This window comes from Lepisosteus platostomus, unplaced genomic scaffold (assembly GCF_059453375.1).
Source record: "Lepisosteus platostomus isolate fLepPlt1 unplaced genomic scaffold, fLepPlt1.hap1 Scaffold_60_H1, whole genome shotgun sequence".
Classification (NCBI taxonomy): domain Eukaryota; kingdom Metazoa; phylum Chordata; class Actinopteri; order Semionotiformes; family Lepisosteidae; genus Lepisosteus; species Lepisosteus platostomus.
This window is the reverse complement of record NW_028291676.1, coordinates 51377-67115: the sequence shown is the minus strand read 5'-3', so window position 1 is coordinate 67115 and position 15739 is coordinate 51377. Positions and strand designations below refer to the sequence as shown.

The following is a 15739-nucleotide window of genomic DNA, read 5'->3' as shown; positions in this document are numbered from 1 at the left end:
TTGGGCCGTGCCGCTGAAAACCAAGACTGGTGGGGCCGTGACAGGCGCTTTCCGAAATATACTGCAAGAGGGGCGTGCTCCTAAAAAGCTACAAACGGACGAGGGTAAAGAATTTCTTAACAGGACCTTCCAAAATTTTCTCAAACGTGAGAATATTGAACATTTCGTTACGGCCAGCGATGTGAAGGCTAGTGTGGTCGAGAGGTTTAACAGAACTATTAAAACAAAAATGTGGAGGTACCTGACACACAAAAACACCTTTCGTTATATCGACGTCCTTTCAGATCTTATTTACGCTTATAACCATAGTTACCACACGACTATTAAACGAACCCCGGCTTCTGTTACGCCCGACAACTCCCTTGAGGTGTGGAGAACGGTCTATGACGTGCACTTTAAGAGAAAACCGTCAAAGTTTTCATTTAATGTGGGTGATCGCGTGCGGGTGTCCAAAATAAAGGGAGTGTTTGAGAAGGGATATGAACAGACCTTCACAGATGAAATTTTCATTGTCAAAGAGCGGTCCGCGGCTCTGAGACCCTATTACAAACTGCAGGACTACGCAGGCGACGATATTAAGGGTTCCTTCTATGCCGAAGAGCTACAGAAGATAAACCCGGATGTTGAGAACGTCTACCGCATCCAAACGATTTTAGCAACCAGGGGTCGTGGCAAAAACAAACAGCTTTTGGTAAAGTGGCGTGGCTGGAGCGATAAATTCAATAGTTGGGTGAAGGCTTCTGAGGTCTGAGACATATAGAGGTGGTGAAAAATGAACCCCAATGGTTTCTATGTGACGCTGGCCAGTAATTCATCCTCAAAGATGTTTCCAAAGAACACTAACGCCTGCTTCACAGAGCATCTGGCAAAGGCGATTGACCTGGACGGGGGCTGGGAAGTGGGCCTGGTCGAACTACACTATCCGAATACACTAAACACTTTTGATGAAGACGAAGTTTTTCTGTTCATCAGCGAGGAGCTCAAGACTATCTGGACCTGTACCTTACCGAGAGGGTACTACGGCAACATCGAGCAGCTCTTGCATGAAATGAAACGGGCTGCTGAAAAATCCAAGTTAACGGCTGTAAGTCTTAAATACAACCCCATTAGCCGGTCGGTAAGAATTGTTAGTGATAAACGGTTTGTTATGCAGCTGCGTAATCGCCTAGCGCGGATGTTGGGTTTCAATTCGGGTGTCGCGGGTGTAAAATCACCGCACCCCGTCGATATGACTGGCGGATTTAACACCATGTATATATACACCGATATCATAGAACACCAGTTAGTAGAAGACGTCTACGCACCGCTTTTGCGTTGTGTGCCCTTCAGAGGCGTGGATGGTGAATTCGTCACAGTATTGTACGACAAACCCCATTACGTGCCGGTGAGCATCGACCATTTTAACAACATCACTATTGAAATAAAGACGGATCAAAACGAACACGTGTCATTTGCATTTGGAAAGGTCATCGTCAAGCTGCATTTCAGACCTGTGAAAGCGTCAAACATCTAAAAGGATGACGGTCATCAAGAGCTACGGGGATCCTTCTCTGTATACGCACTACTACAAACAACAGGCTGGTTATGGATTACCAGGATTTTCAGGGCTAACGGTTCAGTACGGCGCTGGTATCGGGGGTATTTTCAGAGCGCTATTTAAAAAAGCCGTGCCTTTTCTGAAACGCGGGTTTGAAATAGCTAAGCCGCACATGGCATCGGCAGCTAAAAACATAGCCAAAGACGTGGTCGGCAACGTTACAAGCGCGGTCATGTCTAAGGTGGCTGCACATCAGCAGGAAGGTTCGGGTCTAGCATACATCCGCAGGGGTGTCCGTAGAAAAAGACAGACGTCATCATCCCACCGTCGGGGGCCGCCGAAACCTGATAAAAGAACAGCTAAGCGCAGACAGGCAACTCATAGAAGCTTCAGGTCGACCAAGAAGAGCGTGACACACCGCAATCAACGCGACACGAAACGAGACATATTTTAAACATGGCTTTTGTTCAAGGCGGGTCTGCAGAATGCGCCAAGTCGGAGCTGGACATATTTCAATTAGCACCTACCCAAACAAGCGTCGAGAAAAGTTTTTACATAGAAGTTCCACCCCTCACGGCCCTCACGGAAAACGCACCTCTGGAGTTCTACGTCGCAGGCAACGGTGAAGATTATTTAGATTTAAACAACACGCTGCTCTATTTGACCTGTAAAATAACGGAAGCAGACGGTCGGGACATTGATGCGGCAGCCCGTGTGAGCCTGGTGAACTACCCCATCGCTGCCATCTTCAGCCAGGTTGACATCACCGTAGGAGACCGATTGATCAGCCAGAGCAACAACTGCTATCCTTACAGAGCCTTTATAGAGTCGGTCCTGAACTACAGTGAAGAGACGCTGAAGACGCAGTATTCAACAGGTCTCTTTTACAAAGACACAGCCGGGGAACACGAGTCCACAATTTTGGATGGTCCCAATCAGGGGTTCCGAAAAAGAGCATCATACACGGCGCAAAGCCGAAAACTGGAGCTCCTGGGTCACATTCACGCCGACCTGTTTTTTCAGGACAAACTACTACTGAATGGCGTAGACCTGAAAATAAAACTCACGCGAAACAGAGATGCTTTCTGCTTAATGAACAACGCCGGAGAACACAAACTGAGCGTACTCTCTGCATCTTTGTTTGTGAAAAGAGTCAGAGTGTCACCCGGGGTCAGACTGGGACACGCCGAAGCACTCCTGACGGCCAACGCTAAATACCCCATAGACCGCGTACAGATGAAAGTCTTCAGCCTGCCAGCAGGGAGCCGTGTGTGTAACCAAGAAAACCTCTTTCTCGGGCAGTTACCCAAAGTGGCCATTTTGGGGTTTGTGGACAACGCGGCATTCAGCGGCAGTTTTACCCAAAACCCCTTCAATTTTAAACACTACAACGTTAACTTTCTGGCTCTCTACGCGGACGGGGAACAAATCCCCACTAAACCGCTTCAACCAGACTTCCAGAATGGACATTGCATCCGTGAATATTTTAATCTGGTGGAAACAGCCGGGAAGCGTCTGAAAGACAAACCAGTTCTGGTGGACCGCGAGGAGTACGCGCGCGGTTACACATTGTTCGCTTTCAACCTCAGCCCCGACGACGAGTGCACAGGACATTATTCACTTATCAAAACGGGTAATCTGAGAGCTGAAATACGCTTCGCGCTCCCGCTACCCACTACAGTTAACATGGTTGTGTACGCGCTGTTTGACAACGTGATAGAGCTGGATATGAGACGTCAAGTCATTTACGACTTCAGCTAAAAAGCACTGGGAGACCACACAACCTGCACATAAAGATGAACACCAAACAGCTGGAAGACATTCTAACCCGAGACCGCTATACCCGAGACAGTTTTCTAGGCGTGTTCCCCAGTGATGCCCTACCGAGCGAGAGACTGGCGCGGCGCCCTCTGAGTTTAATAGTTAATACTCACCCACACGACCGCCCCGGTGAACACTGGCTGGCTATTTACTTACCCGACGACGAGGGCGCAGAATTTTTCGACTCCTACGGATTTTCACCCGAAGCCTTTTTCTTTCCCAGAACATTAATGATTTCTTAAACAGAAATGCTAACTCCATATTTTACAATAACAGACAATTGCAAGATTCTTTTGCAGTGACCTGCGGTCTACACTGCGTCTTTTTTCTATACCATAGATGTAAAGGTTTATCTTTTAGAAACATTTTAGAACTTTATTCTACGGATGCAATCCAGAATGACCGCATGGTGGAAATGTTTCTGAAAAACCGACGTCGTGTGAGACGGAGACCCCTGTACCCTTTCAAGCCCTTTGAAAATATGAATGTTCAATTATGCGGGTGTTTACGACAATTTAAAACATGTCATAAATGTTAATCGATCGTCTAAAATAAAAATGAAATCGAACCATTTCGACGTCTGTGTGGTTATTATTTAAAAAGAACACAAAACATGAATGAAAATCAACACAATATTTTTATTATACATTCGCTGTTACAGCGCTCAAGCTTTTTTTAATACATGTTACAGACAAACCATTTTTAAACATATTGCGCACGCTTTTTAATATACATTTCAAGTCATTTAACACAAACACACAGACCCAGAGAAAAAAATGTTACAAAGACAGCCATGTGGGTCTAGGTATTAATGATCGTCTCCTTTCAGCGGTTATCTTAGAGACCGGGTCGACCGTCGACAACTCTACCGGTTGTTTTAAAGTTTTGGCCGACGCGGCACACCCCGGCGGGGCAGCCTTGAGTTTTTCAAGTAGCTCTCGGTTACCAGCGTTGGCTAGCAAGGTGCCCGGCACGTTGATTTCAGCCATAGCCTCCATGAACACATCCCAACCTTTTGGCTTCTTACCGCCAGCAACTGCTTGCTGCTGCGTGAGAGCCCTGACAAGATCAATCATGTGAGAGCCCTCAACGGGTGCCCCCTTGTACACAAATTCCCCCTTTTCATTCCAGGCTATTAGTGGTTCATTGCGGGCCATGGTCTTTAACAATATCTCGGCATTTCTCCGGAACCTCTGAGACACGCTGTCCAAAATATACCCAAAGTCAGCCTCGCTCGATGACGGCGGTTGTGCGAACGTACGTGATAGTTCGGTGGGTGCATTTTCCGGTAGTACAACGGTTAAAGTCCCCTTTTCGGAAGTCTCCTGGCGTACTAATGTCAAATACCGTTGCAACACCTGGCTGTACAATTTCACTTTTTCATATTCGGCCAGATGCGAGTTCTGCAGAATGTCACGCATTTCATCATCCAGCCGACGGGCGGTTATTTTTCTTACATCGCTTTCGAACCCAGACCGCTCTCGGAGTCGATCGAGCTGTTTCTGAGGTACCAGGTACATTTTTTCAGCGTGCTCCATTATCGACGTTGTAGAAGCCCCGTAATCAGTGGTACTGCAATACTCAACAGGGCCCCGATAAAACCACCGGACTGGTTCACCAAGAGTCTCTTTCTTTTAAGAGAAAGACCCTTTCGACTCAAAGTCTTTATAAGCTTACGCTTTCTCTTCAGGGTCCCAAACTGCTTAGCAGATAACGGTATGTTCCCTTTCAAGGTATTCAAGGCGATTTCAGCTATGGCCTGTACAAGATCATTTGTAGCCCCGCAGAGAATAGCTTTCCGCTGTTTGGGGGTGGCTTTTACCAGAAAATTTAAGAGAGTCAGGTTTCTCCGAACGCGTGAAGACATGACGACGCCCCGAACGTGTTTTTTCGACTGAGTCGGTGGTTGTGAGATCACCGACTTTTAGATTTTTTAAACACATAAGCCGTGGGTACATCTGGGGGGAAAAGACCTGTATCGCAAGCGATAGTCATCTGGGGTGTCGGCATTTAAATCCACCAACAAGTAACCGAAAGGTTTTTTAGTAGCCTCATCGAACGCTTCCAAAAAAAATTTGGCTTTACCGGGGTACATCTGCCGGGACAGGGTTGTAATCTGTAGTTTATCTCTAGGGTTTTTAAACAGCACCATGTACTTTGTATTTAACGCGATGGTTCTACTTTTCCGGCCTTGACAAAACACATTTTGGACGATATACATGATGCTGAGGTTTCGGTGGTGTACGTATTTGGTAAAAGCTTTTTCTATCTCATTATTTTCACACGCAGACTCCATCAAATCATCCACTATAATCAAATTTACTCTACCCGGCGGCAGTAGCTGGTCGTCGGAAAACGACGTCGGTAGTCCTTCTATAAACTGAATGTCTGGAAATTTCACAAGCAACTCGTCGTATAGAGGTTGCCAGCAGCTGTAACACCAGACTATGTTTTCGGGTTTACGAGTCATAACGGTATCACCGCTCTCCAAGAGCTGTTTTATAAAATAACTTTTACCGCAATTCGAGGGTCCGGACAAAATGCACGAAAAAGGGTGTTTTAACCTGACATCCATCGTGTTAATATCCGTAGGGCAACGATGTCAAATTTTCTTGCAGCACCCGCTTGTCGTACACCACCTTCTGGGTTTTCTTTAAGGTCCGGGTCTCAATGCGCCAATCCTTTTTAACACGTACGATCATCGGCTGTTGAATAGAAATGTGTTTAAATTCCCGGCACTCTGCATAAGGGTTAACGCCATAGTCAAAAACCAAGTCCCGCAGACTCTCAAAGTTAACTTTTTCACAATTGTTCACATTGAGCGTAATGCCTTTTACCTTTAAACAGGCTTTCCCTCCAGACAGTTTGTACCCGTACGACTTGGGTCCTGTTGACACAAACTCGGTGATGTGTTGACCAGCATCGATTTCGCTGGTCAACTCACCCAAGTAGTCGCCCAGTTCCGGATTCCACTCACCCTCCCGGCTCACAAAGATAACGGAATCTGTGTCATGGTAGAGACAACGGCCTTGCAAAGCATTTAGCAGATTGTATAACTCCAAGCGGGCATAGGCGGTTGTAAAGCTAGCGATGAAAATGTTAGTGTTTGAATGGCCCGTATAGTGGTGTTTAGTGTGTTTCCACGTAACACAGGCTGTGTTTTCATCGATAAACTCGCAGGCTGACACCTCATGATATGGCGTAAATAAGTACCTGAACAATTCATCGGGGTTTCTCACAATGGTGGTCTGTGGTAAATTGTCTCTTTGCCCATACTTGCCCCACAAACTGTTCAAGGCAATTTTTGAAAGCTGTCTTTTGGCCGGATTCTTTTTAATGTTGCCGGGGTCCAGCCGGACACCCTCTTTTTCATAATATTCGCCGATATATCTTTGTTGTTTCGCGACATCTGTACACCACTCTGGAAACCCCGAAGCTTCCTGCTTCCCTTTCAGATGCAGTTTGATGTAGTCGGTAAAAAGATCGTGTGAGGCCTTTTCGAAATGCCAAATTTCGTAAATTTTACACACTCTATACCCCAGGTCTAAGGCCTTCTGTAATTCGGGGGTGCACCAGACACCAGTCAAGGCGCGATCTTCATCACCGTGCTCACAGGGGGTGGTCTGTTTTGTTTCAGCACACGTACGACACAGCGTGAAAAACAGTTTTTTGTCAATTTTGGTTGGTAGAACTGGAAAGTACAAACGTCTGGGTGGGTAAACTTTCACCTTCGCTAAACCGAAATACCGTTTTAAATCTCCAAAGTTGTTATATATTATTCGGGGGTGGCCCAGTGGGTATTTTTTAGTTTTGTTCACAAACGGATACAGACTGGTGAAATCATAGTAATGAATTTTTTCACCGGGCTGCGCTGTGTAATGCAAACAAATCGCATTTGTTCTCCCCCCAAAAAGCGACTCGCGAGGTTGCAGATGCTCTGGTAATTGCGCGGCTGTTAGAAATTTAGCCAAACCCCCATTTTTAACAAGCGTGTCTCTGAACTCGTGCTCCCACAAAACACGCACGTTAAAACCTCTCATTTTGAGAAAATTAATTTTCACCATCGTCTTTCTGTACAACCAACCAAAAGTAGTGTTTGTCAGCTGATTAAAATCGTTTTCACAATAACAAACGCTACAACCGTGAAAAAAGCAACCGTTGAACTCAAAGGCTGTCGGCACGCCGTCAATTACAGCATAACCATCCAGAAAATATGGGCCAACCTTGAACTCACCGGCCGTGGTTAACGCGTGTTGGATTTTAACGCGCTCTGTGTGTTCGATGTACATAAGCCATTGAATGCTGGGTGTAGAAAATCGTTTTTGCTGGCGGTGGTAATTGTCATGGGGTAGCAACGCAATCGTCTCTTCCTGTAAAAACATAAGTCTGAACATGGCCATGCAGACACTAGCGATGGTCACAAACTGAAAGGGGTCGATGCACACAACGCAGGCGGCCCCTGACTCAGTCACGCGTGTCTGTCTGGTCATATTCATGACCTCATCCCGAAACCTGACACAGCCTTCTCTTAGAATTGCCACATCCAACTGGCAGTAACGTTTCAACTCTCTCTGTAAGTTAAACACACTTCCCCGGCATTCTTCATACCAAACCAAAAACTCGGCTTTCTCGCTCGGCAGCATGTAGTTAACGCCGTAAAGTTCAGGTGGAGGCATCGGTCCGACATAATTTTGGTTTTCTGCAGTGTTCATCAAGTGTGGAAAATGACCCTTACACCCGGGGAACCCCATGGCGGCCGGCAGTTTGCTTAATTTCATAGGCAGAAAGTTTAAAGAATCGATAAATCGGATGTTCAGAGCTTTTACGGTCATACACATTATCTTACCACCCTGATTAATTAGTTCAACGTCCATCTTTTCAGCTAACAACTGCCTGATCACTAGGTAATTGTCATATCCCTTGCCATTGTGCGATATGAACGTATGGTTTTTGAAACGTCTATCGATAAATTTACACACAAAATCCTTTAGACAAGTTTCACCATAAAATTCCCAGCTGCGTTTATTGTCAATATGAAGGGCGTGGACGTAATTTGGTATGTGGGTCCCCGTTTCCTGCATGCATTCAAAGTCGAAAAAAATGTACTTGTTTGAAATTTTGGGGTTGTCCAAAGGCGGTATGTAGCACAAATGTGTGTCCGGGGTGTCGATCACGTTGTTACAACGCGAGCACAGTTTCTCTTTACATTTGTGACTTGCGAGGTTATAAACCCCACATTTCTCACAAAAGACCCTGCGCTCACACTTACTCACACCCGTCGCCGCATTCCGCAAGTGTCTCGCCAAACACTGTGAGCTACGACAAAAGACCTTACAGGCCGGGCAATTCTGAATTTCAGCATCAATTTCGCAACACTGGGGATCTAAACAGGTTTTACAAGCTTTAACACAGGCGTGTGCGTTCTTGTGGCTATACGCTGCGTGGCAGTTAGTGCAAAAATACGCCGCCCCCACAAAAGCTTTAATATTTAAAACCCCATAAAAATGCTCTTCATGCAGTAGAACAAAAAGTATTTTAGAATTTGGTGGTGTGGGTCCCGTTGTAAAATATTTCCAATCACCCTGGTCGTGGTACAAAATTTTAATAACCACCTTTAAATGTTTTTCAAAAGCAGTAATGTCTGACAAACTAATTTTCCGATTCTCTGGAAAACCCAACTCTTTGTGCATTCGTTTAGCGCCCTGTAACATTTCCCCATCGGTACAACCCTCATTCAACAAACCGTACACACTCCCGGCGAAACACAGATTACCGCCCGTGTAATGTAAGTCGATAAGGTGCGCTTTTTTCTGCGCAATTACCCGGCTGTACAGAACGGATTTAAATCTTCGGCGGGCACCCCCCTGCATATTCCTAACTATCGTCACCACTAAGCGGAGGGTGTCATCGGTGAGAACCTCTGTGTGGCTCTGTAAGAGGTCCGAGATGTGGCTTAAAAAATCGGCCGCATTTAATTCTCCGAGGTGTCTCCTGCGTGAGAACAAGGGTTTGTTAAAACCACCCGCTGTCAAACGCAGCTGTACAAAATCATTCGCCCCGATGTTTGGAGAAAGTTCATCCAATATTCTCTGGACTGCACCATGCACAGCGTCTATAGCCTGTACATACGAGGTTATTCTGTCGAGATTAACAAAACGAAATTCTTCATGGTGCTCTGTTGCTCTAAAATTATTATAAGACCTGTTATAACGACGTATACACTCCAGGAAAACCATGGGGTCTCTATTCACCCCGACACCGCCACCAACCTGATTCAGATCGTTCAGTACAACCGGTTCTGGGTTACCACCATCCTGTTCTGCCACAACAACCTCGGGCCTTAAGTTATTTTCTACCACTGCATTTTCATTGCGTGGCTCGGGCGACCCTTGGGAAATCTGATGCCTCGCTCTGAATCTTTGACGACGCAACAAACATGCTTTTGCCAGTTTAATTCTTTTATTTATGTACAAAAGCTTGCGGTTGGCAAGCGGTTGGTCTTTTAAGCACTTTTTAGACCGCATGTTTAGTCATTTTTCACCGGGGATTTGCACCGATGAAGCATGAAATAGCATCAACAGGTTCTGAAATCCAGAGGTTAGATCGACATCCTCTTTAGAAATTATATCTAAGAGGTTAGCGGTGAAAACTTGGATCGGTTTTGGAAACAAGGTCTGTACACCGGCTAAAACCGCTCTTAGACGCTCTAAAGCTCGTTTTTTGGTCACCTCACTAGTGATCGCCGTTGTTAGTGTCTGTGTAATACCGCGCACGGAATCTAGCACATCACCCAACACCAAGTCTTTAGGCGTGTTATTATTTCGCTCCGCAGGCTTGACACGTCTGGCTTTGGTCGACGTCTTAACAGTCGTCTCGGATGCAGTCACCACCTTGGGTTCCGACGTTTCCACCGCATTTGTTTCACCGCGCGTCGATACAGATGCTGTGTGAAAAAATAAGACTTTTTATTACCACGCCAATGCTCCACATCTCAAAATCTGAAAACAACACTGTGATAAAAATAAAAGACTTTTCAACACAACAATCAATGAAATCTAAACTGTCAAAGTCAGAAAACTACGATAACTATGATAAAAACGCCACGCATATGGTGCATCCTTACACAAAGGGCTGTGGGTGAATGGAGCAAGTTACCCGGCCATGTTGTTACACCGGTTTCCTTGACGTCGGTGGTGGCGCTACTGGGTCAAGCGGCGTGCTAACGGCCTGTAGACCCTCGCACACACCAGTCGCTTTTAACTTTAAAAGCTAGGCAGTTTTAAAATAAGGTTTTTTAACACCCCCAAACAGAAAACTCCGCGAAGTAGGATCTTTCAGCGAATTAACATCCTAACAAAAGAAGTAACGTTTACCGTAAGTGGATCATAACACATCTTGACCACGCTTAAATTATATTAACCTTTGCTTGTTGGTTTCAGCCGTTTTGAGCTCGATGCCCCAGTTAACTTGTTGGCGCGCCGCAGTTTATTTTTTGAAGGTCCGGGGTCTGCACGGAGTGGGAAAATACCATTAGTGAAAAATATAGAAAAACGGTATGTATTTTTATTATAGACACGTTTAAATGACCAGGCTAAAAGAATGTTTTATATAATACCAACCTCTTCTCTCAGGCGCTCTGATAATATCCCCCGCACCGTCTGGTATGATGTGAACATCGGCCTGTGTCACCACAAGGTTTTGGGTTGGTAATGCAAACCCCAAACGGGGTTTTTTAAATGTGTGGCGACTTGTCCCTTCGCCCGCGTCTTTGGAATAGACACATACGCGTTTTGGTGCGGCGTATATACCCCTGTGTCTTTAAGACTCACATGGTCGTAAAGCGTTATTCAAAACATTGTCGTAATTACTCACCGGTGTTGTGCTGCGCCGTAACTGGTCTTTTTACACCCGTGGTTTTCGGGGCTATTGGAAATGAATGGATACACACAGTCACGACCACATTACGGCACCAATCCCGGGTAATTCCATTATATTCATTCAATATTGCCTAGTATACAAATATTATACAACGTTTTGTAACTATAGCTAACACGAGACATGCACCGCGACGTTGTAATTGTCTCACAATAAGCCAGATATACATACCGCTGAAATTCGTGGAATCCTCGGCTTCGTCTATCAAGTCGAACAGTTCTAAGTCTGTAAATAGAATATCTTCAGACTGTTGCAATTGATCGGCGTGGTCCATTCTGACGAGTTAGGCGATAACGTGAGACTGTAGGAATTGGAATGCAGCTAAAACTTCGCCTGTTAAACCGCTGGTACTTATACTCAAGCCGCTAAACATTCTCTTCTAAGAAACACACATGGTCTCTCTACAAAGCTTGATATGCAAAACAAAGAGTCGAATGCTAATGTCCTTAAATTTGTTAAAGAGATAGATGCGTATGTCGAGAACTTGAGTGAAATTATTACAGATCTGATGTTTTCAGATCAGAAAAGGAAGCCTGGGGGGTTCTACAGTGTGTATTCCAAAATACAGCGTGTTTTGCACAGAACCTGTGGTAACACTATCCCGCTGGTTACGCAGGCAAATTTTTTTGCCCTGCTCGATCGGATCGCCCAGTGTGGTTCGCATGGCTTTAGACACGGTGAGCGGAAGGGGGTTATGAATGCTTTTTCAGATGCCTCTAAGTTTCTCAGCAGTGTGGGGGTGGTGGTTACGCGTACCGAACTAATTTTCCGCACCAACATTTAATTGTTGAATGCAAACAGGAGCCGGTAACGCATGTGTGCTGCGTTGTTTCACTGTTTGAAAACCCCTGTTGAAATAAAGCGGTTCACATTTCACATACTTGCAAACTGGAGTCTGTAACTTGTGTAAAAAGTGCTGCTGCGCTGTTTCTGTGTTTGAAAACCCACTGTTGAAATAAAGCGGTTCACATTTCACCTGGTGTTTGTCCTGCGATTTCTTTCCGTGAGACTTTACGCAGTCAGTGTGTGTGTGCTTGCACCCCGGCTGTTTTGGAGACACGGCTTCTGCAGCATATAAGCAACCACGGCCCCACCAGTCTTGGTTTTCAGCGGCACGCCCCAAGCGTATTTAGACAGCATGTCTACACACATTAAGATGTAACAGAAACCGTCGTTGAACGCGTGGTGTTCTCTCATGTCCACCAAGTCGGCCTGCCACTGCCAGCCCATTTCGGACACCAGCGTCCTGTTTCTCTTAAAACGTACGCGCGCCGGCTTGTGCAGCGTATAAGCAGCCTGGCCGGACAGCCACTCGACCACCCGGCCGCGGCTGGCGCCGCGCACACCCCGGGATCTCGCGGCCCGCAACAGACCCCCTGCGCCGCCGTAACTGCCCGATTTCCTAGGGTTATAATAGAGCGCACTCAACCCCGCGGCAGACATGCTCCCCATTCCAAACCAATACACACTCGCACACACCCAGGGATGCGCCGGCTGGGGGCTTTGGGACCCCGAGGCGCCGGGGCGATCGGCCGGTGGGGGTTCCGACCCACACCATTGGCTCCTGAGGGGGCGGGACATGCACAAATAACAACACGCCATTGGATGGCTGGGGGGCGGGACAACCAAACCCCGCGGACGACCATTGGATGGAAAAGGGGGCGTGGTACCTGTCAAAAGTTTGACGAAAGGTGTCGCTTTATACTACTATTGTGCTCTGCACGCATGGGTTCGAGTCCCATCCTCGTCGCTCTCTACGTCTGACACGTGTGCCCGTTCGACGTTGGCCCTCCTTTTGTTTGCTCCAGTACTAGAGCCTTACATTTTCTAGCGGTGGCTGAACATGGTATAGTAGGCTAACGTCGGTATCGAGCAGTGGCAGTAACAGTATTTACGTGCCGCTGCTGCCAAGTGGCTCTGGGTTGAGACCGCGTTTTCACTTACTTGCAGCACAAACGGAGAAAGCGATTTTTGACAGTCTCTCGAGAGACTGCGCTAGGTGTTTAGGGATAGACTTTGTCAGTTCCCCCTGGGATGATGGCCTCTCAAATAGTTTGTGATTCCTCTAGACGTTTATACAGTAGAAGCCTGCTTCGTGGCTTAAATCCAAGCTAAGGAAACAAGTTAGAGGTCTGATGCAGAACTGCGAATTCAATGAAGGGGAACACTACAGTACATTGCACTGTATGTGTGAGGAAAGCTGCCCCCTTCTGTCCCTTGTCGACCAAACAGAGGACTGTAAAGGATACCGCCAAGAAACTTTAGGATGCTGGTTGGAATCCAGCTCCAAAGAAGCCCCTTTGGGTGTTATGTCATCAAAAAGTAAGAACAGAGAATCTCCCTTTGATCAAAAGCGCAACAGAACTGTTTTCCGTGGAGCAGGTTTCAGATCCGTAGACCTGTTTTATTTGTAGGGCAGGGCGCATTCCCTGCACTGCACTTTCAAAAGCATTTACATTCGTGTTAGACGCAGGAATTGCCTTTGATTTGTGTGCTTACGAACGCCATGGAAAACTAAACAAAACAAAAGCCCTCAGCTCCTGCACTTGATTATAATGCTTTTTTTTATTTTTATTAAACATGTAGAATTTACAAATACAAATACAACAAGAGGATCAGAGTCATGTACAAGAGAAAAAAAACGCAGCAGAAAAAAAACATTTAACTACCAGAGGTAATTAAGTAATTATGTGATCAAATTGTATATTTTACACGTATCATATTTTCCTTGCTTTAATATTTCTCAATTATAAACTTTAGTTTCAACATGCATGCATTTCCTGTAAAAAAATAAAACTCAGCACAGTTTTTTAACAAAACAAAAAAAACGTTTTTCTTTTAACAACATTTCGAGTACCTCTGGCATTCATGAAAAAGACATACACAAAAGCAAATAACTAACTCTAAGACTGTCTAAACTATTGAGTTTTTCAAAGAACCAGAACTATAACAGTCCTTAACACTTAACTACACCATTCCAAACTAACACTAAAGAAACACTAGTATATACTGGTATAACAAATAAAACCAAACATAATCATTAACTGAGCAGTCACTGGGAGCAAATCTCCTTCCCGTCCACAAAGGCCCTCGCTCCCACAAAGTAGGCTCTCCTCCCCTCTCTTCTGGCAGCTTCAACCTGGGGCCACAGCTGGTTCCTGGTGCTCCTGCCCGCGGCAGACAGTTCCTCTGCAAACCTCAGTTTGTTCCCATTCAAATACTCATTCCCCCTCGCCGTTCGCCACAGCATGTCCCTCGCCGTCCTCTTGGTGAACTGTATTATAATCGATCTGGGGCGCACTTGCCCAGACATGTTCGCTCTCCCGAGCCTGTGAACAAAGTCAATGGCCGATATTACGTCCTCCTGGTCTGGCAGGGTCCTTTTACAGATACCCTTCACTGTTGCAACAAGGTCCTTATCACGTTCCTCTTTAACTCCAAATAATTTTAAATTCCATCGTCGACAGTATCTATCTACATCGTTCACTTTCAATTCAAGTTCTTTAATATGCTTTTCTTGTTCGGTATTTACTTGTTTAAGAACTTTTACTTCACTCTTTAAGTCTTCAACCTCTTTAAACACACAGTCCCAGCACTCTCTTTTCTTTTCCCAGTGTTACTCATATCGAAATTCTTAAACCTAAAAAAAATCGTTTTTTTTTTCTTTCAATTATAACTGAAGTTTAAACAACTAGTGTTAAGTCCTTATTTTTCTGTAGTCAAAAAAAGCAAAAATTAACATTCAGGTCATGAAAAACTCAAAAAAACTCCTCAACCACTAAACTTTACCTCCCACCTGAGCGCCATCTTGAACGCCCCTACCACCAGAGAATGCTCACGATTTCGGAAGCTGTCTCTGGGACGTGCTGATTCCACACATCCTGAATAAATCATGATATAGTTAGTTGCTGTAGCTAGACGTTTAAATGAGTTTCATGGCCAGATGGACTGTTTCCTCCAGCGGTATAGTATTGCAGTGAGACAGCACAATGCCTGCAAGACTATGTCACGCTAAACGCCACAGATTGTGTTTGTCCGTTCGTGTCAGTCGTCCTGCAGCCACGGGAAGTGGGACACAAACATGCTGCAATGCTTTCAAGACGTTAGGATTTGTTTGTGCAACATCCGAGAAGAGTACTTGTGGCTTGAATGTGAACTGTACGTGCCCGCCCCCTTTCCTCTGTAGTGCATGAGTTCCTCCCGGCATGCCCTTCGTCATTGTTCTGTCATCTTGTATTTAAAGGGTTGTATTTCTGCTGCTGAAAATAAGCAACGGTTTTCTCACAACGCCCTTTGTTCCCGACGGAGACCTTGTCTGTCATGAAATTCTTCAAAACCTCAAGCTAGATGAAGAAGAGGACAAATATGAAGCGTTACAGCAACGACATGCCATGAGACGATCGATAACGATTTCCATAGGATCCCCGCGGTTGCCTGGCAACCATC

The 15739-nt window shown here is 45.6% G+C and overlaps 1 long non-coding RNA gene across 2 annotated transcripts; it reads right to left on the bottom strand.

The window, feature by feature from the left end:
• Nucleotides 1-3976: 3976 nt before the first annotated feature.
• LOC148632564 (uncharacterized) lies at nucleotides 3977-11199 on the bottom strand. 2 transcript variants are annotated; one of them, XR_015934229.1, is made up of 4 exons: nucleotides 10978-11199; nucleotides 10779-10865; nucleotides 7871-10301; nucleotides 3977-7836 (listed from the first exon to the last, which is right to left on the bottom strand). It is a non-coding gene; the product is annotated as an uncharacterized LOC148632564 (long non-coding RNA). The 2 variants fall into 2 exon arrangements; XR_015934228.1 differs by having other exon boundaries at nucleotides 3977-10301; nucleotides 10978-11189.
• Nucleotides 11200-15739: the final 4540 nt, after the last annotated feature.